Genomic DNA, 6000 nt, shown 5'->3' with positions numbered 1-6000 from the left:
CCCAAATGCCCCCAAAATACAATGTAGTGTATTTTATTGAAAAAAATAAAGATAGCAGCATCTTTATTTTTCGATAAAATAACTGCACTAGTCCAGAGGAGGAGCCTAGATGCAGGACACGTAGCGTTGGGTAGGAGAGCTACCTTCCAGAGATATTGGCGGGGACACACCACGCCAAAACCCTATGTCCTGGGGCGGCTCAGAGTGCATAGTTACTGCACTGAAGGACTGATTAGCCCCCTAAAGACTTACCTCTACGAAAATAAGATACAGGTCTGTGCAACCAGGTAAGTACTCTCTCCCACCGGTGCTGCGTGAGAGAGGTAGACACTCGAAATTACGATTCATGCTATTAGACCTGTATCCGAATTGGTTAGTGGAGCTATATACAGCAGCAACCTGGTCAAATTTTGAAAGGCGCAACTACATTTATTAAAAGCAAGACTCAAGGAGTTGTGCAATTGTACTTTTCCTTCCACTGGTGCTGCGTGAGGAACTGCAAGAGCCTGCTCTAAGTTCGGGGCTGTGTCTGTTGGTTGCGGGCAGTATAAAAATATTGTTTTCTGGTAAGAAGAAGATGGCAATCTGCAAAGCTATCTAAGGCCACAGAATTTTACTGCTTGTCCTGGCTACAGAAGCAAATTCTCTTGGAGAATTTTTTGCCTTTGCTGAGGTTGATATACCGGAGTAACTTCCTGCAGATGAGTATATACTGGCCTTGTTTTGTACCCTCTGTGGATCACTGTATTTGTTGGAAAGTCTCACTAACTGTATTTAACTAATTGTATCAGTTGAACAGTAGAAAGGAAAAAAACAAGACCAAAGAGGGGGGACGGAAGAAAAAGAAGCAATAGAGATAGAGAATAACACAGGAGCAAGTTATCAAAGAAAAGTTTTAAGGGTTCTCATCTCCTGACTTTTCTATGGGATAAAGGGGAAAAAAAGCAGCAAAGCTTAAAATTATACTCAATAATAAGAAGGAAAAATGTTATATTTACACCTCTGACTGAAATGTGACTTCAACACCTTCTCATTTATTTAAAGTGGGCGGACTCTAATGCACACAATAATTGTATTGTTCTCACCTGGGTGTTGATACTAGGCAAGGGTGCATATGTAAGTGATACACAGGCATATGAAAGGTTGAGATAGGGGCCTCTAGTTATCAAGGTCTGTAGGACCTGATCCGACAGTTTGGATCAGGTCTGACAGACCTCGCTGAATACGGCGAGCAATACGCTCGCCGTATTCAGCATTGCACCAGCAGCTGACAAGAACTGCTGGTGCAACGCCGCCCCCTGCAGACTCGCGGCCAATAATTCGCCAGCAGGGGGGTGTCAATCAACCCGATCTTACTCGATCGGGTTGATTTCCGGAGATGCCTGTCCGCCTGCTCAGAGCAGGCGGACAGGTTATGGAGCAGCGGTCTTTGTGACCGCTGCTTTATAACTGTTGTTTCTGGCGAGCCTGCAGTCTCGCCAGAAACACGGAGCATCAAGCTCCATTCGGAGCTTGATAAATATGCCCCAGGGTGTTAGATGGTTGCACAATTTATTCTAGGCTCTAGCTAGCCTTATGTTTTGGGGTTAATTATCCCTGGAAAGTTTGAATAGTGCAATAGATGAGGATTGTAGACTACCACATTGAAAGTTGCTAATCTCTTTACCAAAGAATAAAAAAGATTAATTATTAATCTGAATGCTGCTTAGTTAGTGCACTGTTATCTTGTCACATTTTAAAATCAATACTTGTATTTAGTGATGTCGCGAACCTAAAATTTTGCGTTCGCGAATTGCGGATGCGAACTTCCACAACTGTTCGCGAACGGGCGAACCGGGCGAACCGCCATAGACTTCAATAGGCAGGTGAATTTTAAAACCCACAGGGACTCTTTCTGGCCACAATAGTGATGGAAAAGTTGTTTCAAGGGTACTAACACCTGGACTGTGGCATGCCGGAGGGGGATCCATGGCAAAACTCCCATGGAAAATTACATAGTTGATGCAGAGTCTGGTTTTAATCCATAAAGGGCATAAATCACCTAACATTCCTAAATTGTTTGGAATAATGTGCTTTGAAACATCAGGTATGTACACTACTGTTACACCAGATATGAGTTGCACTGGGGTGACACTGTACCCTGTCAGGCAGGCACTTAAACACACACGTGTGAAGGAAACTGACTGCTATTATTTAGCACAGTCAAAAAAGTGTTGTTTTTTTTTTAAATCTACACTACTGTTACACCAGATATGAGTTGCACTGGGGTGACACTGTGCCCTGGCAGGCAGGCAGGCAGGCACTTAAACGCACACATGTGAAGGAAACTGACTGCTATTATTTAACACAGTCAAAAAAGTGTTGTTTTTTTAAAATCTACACTACTGTTACACCAGATATGAGTTGCACTGGGGTGACACTGTGCCCTGGCAGGCAGGCAGGCAGGCACTTAAACGCACACATGTGAAGGAAACTGACTGCTATTATTTAACACAGTCAAAAAAGTGTTTTTTTTTTTTAAATCTACACTACTGTTACACCAGATATGAGTTGCACTGGGGTGACACTGTACCCTGGCAGGCACTTAAACGCACACATGTGAAGGAAACTGACTGCTATTATTTAACACAGTCAAAAAAGTGTTGTTTTTTAAAATCTACACTACTGTTACACCACATATGAGTTGCACTGGGGTGACACTGTGCCCTGGCAGGCAGGCACTGAAATGCACACGTGTGAAGGAAACTGACTGCTATTATTTAACACAGTCAAAAAAGTGTTGTTTTTTTAAATCTACACTACTGTTACACCAGATATGAGTGGTGGCACTGGGCAAGTGGGCACAGTATACGCTGTGAGCCTGACACACACGCTGGCAGGCAGGCAACTGCAAAAAAAAAAGCAGCCCTAAAAAGGGCTTTTTGGGGTGCTGTCCTTACAGCAGAGATCAGATGAGTCCTTCAGGACTGTAGTGGACACTGAGTACACTAGCCTAGCTATAGATTTCCCTACTAAATCAGTAGCAGCTACACTGTCCCTCCTCTCACTAACAATGCAGCTTCCGAATGAATCTAAAATGGATGCTGTCCAGGAGGTAGGAGGGTCTGGGAGGGAGGATCTGCTGCTGATTGGCTGGAATGTGCCTGCTGACTGTGAGGTACAGGGTCAAAGTATTACTCAATGATGATGAATAGGGGGCGGATCGAACATCGCATATGTTCTCCCGCCACGGTGAACGCGAACATGCTATGTTCGCCGGGAACTATTCGCCAGCGAACAATTCGCAACATCACTACTTGTATTCTGTGGGTCAAGGTGTTTGCATATGGATACATTATTAGGCTAAAAAAATGCCTACTAAACTGAAAAACATTGAAAGAAAGCAGAGGGAACCTTCTGAAGGGTTAAATGAATCATCAATATTAGTCTCAGATAATATGGGTGTAGATAAAGATCCTCACTATATTGTACAGAAAATTTCCTCTATTTTTATCAATAAAATAGATAACTTGCAAAAAGGTTTAGATAATATTACGGAAGAAATTAAACAAATCACTACGAGATTGACAGAATTAGAGAGAGGGTCTCAGATTTGGAGGAGATCTCCTCGGTACATACTTATAAAATGGAGATTCTTCTTAAACATAATCAAGTTCTCTATCAGAGGCTTGAAGATCTGGAGAATAGATCAAGACGAAACAATATCCGTATATTAGGGGTGCCTGAATCTATTAAAGCAAATGAGTTGATTCATTTTACTGAAAATACTTTACCTAGGCATTTGAATCTCCCGTTGGATAGATTCAGAGGCAGTGAGGAACGTGTTCACAGAATTGGACCTGAAAAGCAGAATGAGAGTGGTACACTACATCCTAGACAGGTCATTGTTAAAATGCTACACTTTCAATTGAAAATCGCCATAATGCAAGAATATAGAAAAGCTGTATCTGTTATATTTGAGGGGTCTAAATTGCTTATTTTTCAGGATTACTCAATTGATCTAACAAAGAAACGCAAGGAGTTTTCATCCTTATGCACAAATCTCAATAAGGAGGGTACAAAAGCCTTTCTACTGTATCCAGCCAAATAAAAAAAAATCATACCTCTAGGGGCCCTAAATTCTTTGACTCCCTGCAAGATGCACAGAAATTTTTAGAATCTGATTCTAGCGAAACCCCTCGCACAATTAGTACCACTAGTTTAGAATAGAATGGGCAGATCATACTGCAACATTTGGGGTAACAACTTAATTACTTTTATGGACAGAAATGTAAAGATGTGTAGAAATGTTGTTTTTTTTATTTGTTGTTTTTTTGTTTTGTTTTTCCTGTCACAATTTTTATTTTATTATGCTCGTCACAAGGTTGGGTTTGTATGGGGAGCCATCAGAATTGTTAGTTTTGTTATTAGAAATGAAGATTATTGTATTGTTTATCACTTTTGTGCGCACAATTAGATGTGCATTTTTTTATTTTTTTTTTATATAGGAATTAATTTATTTTTAATCAATAGGTGATATAAGACTAATGTCTTTCATACACAGAAAATTTTGCTATTCACTTGGGTGTTGTTGTTTTTTTTGTTCTCTTACGCTCACCCCTCCCTCCTCTCCCTCTACTCTCTCTTCGGGATCTTAGGTTTAAGCATTGGCTCGTGCTGTGCATAGAGTATGCCACTTAAAATTACATCATGGAATGTGGGGGGTTTTAACTCCCCCATCAAACGCCATACTATAATTAAACACTTGAGAAGGTTAAAAACAGATGTGGCTTACAAATAGGGGATTCGCAATACAAAACAACACTTTATGCTGATGATGTTCTTTTTTCCTTAACCCACCCACAATTGTCCATCCCCACACTGATGCTAGAAATTGAAACCTGTAGTACACTGTCTAATTTTAAAGTTAACACATCTAAATCAGAGTTTCTGGGAGTTGAACTTTCTGATCAGACGAGCCAACAGATAAAAACGTTATACTAGTTCACTCAGCAACATTTCTCATTGAAATACCTTGGGATACAAATTGCCGAAACCCCGGGTGCGTTGTTTACATTGAATTATCAAAAACTCCTCAAATCCATTCAAACAGATCTGAATACTTGGCAAACCAAGCACCTCTCCTGGTTAGGTAGGATCCAAGCCTATAAAATGAGTATACTCCCCGCTTTCTGTATCTATTCCAGATGCTACCAATTCAACTGCCCCAAACACTATATAAGCACAGCACAGAATTTAGCCAATGCATTTATCTGGGCACACAAAAAGTCTAGGATAGCTAAACCCACGGTATACAGAAGTCGTGACAGAGGAGGGCTCGGAGTCCCCAACCTTAGCTTTTACAAACAAGCGACATAACTAATTAGAATTCTAGATTGGTGCAAGAATGCACAAAGTAAGGAATGGGTAAAACTAAAACTCGATTTAGCAAACAAAAAAAGCATAGGGGGCATCTGTTGGACGCAAAGGCAATTTAGGAATATCCCATCTCACACTCCGACATTAATTTGGGACACTTTGGCTACATGGGATACCCTAACAGGAACACAGAGAAGAATCTCAACAATTCCTTCACCACTTACACCCTTGTTACATAATCTGGAGCTTCCCACACATCAAAACTTGATGATGGATAGGGCACACAGCATATCTACCTATTTGCCATGTCATTCTGTGCTAGAGCATGGGACATTATTAACAAAAGCAGCCTTAGCAGACAGAAACATCCCTTTCTTTAATAGATGGTTTGAATACTTGCAACTGTCTCAGTTTATCACACAAAATAGGGATAAGCATGTCCTAGTCAGAAGTCTGTATCCCTTTGAAATATTATGCTGGTCCAAAACCCCCATGAAAGGAATACTTTCAGCAATATATAAAATATTAGAGCTGAAATAATAGTGATAGGGGGCGCCCTTATTGGATATAGTAGTGGTTAAGATAATAATGGTAAACAATAAAAACAGTAATAACAACAGTGATAAAAAGTGTATAACAAGG

Source organism: Bombina bombina, chromosome 6 (assembly GCF_027579735.1).
Source record: "Bombina bombina isolate aBomBom1 chromosome 6, aBomBom1.pri, whole genome shotgun sequence".
Taxonomy (NCBI): Eukaryota; Metazoa; Chordata; class Amphibia; order Anura; family Bombinatoridae; genus Bombina; species Bombina bombina.
Note: the sequence above shows the minus strand (reverse complement) of the source record.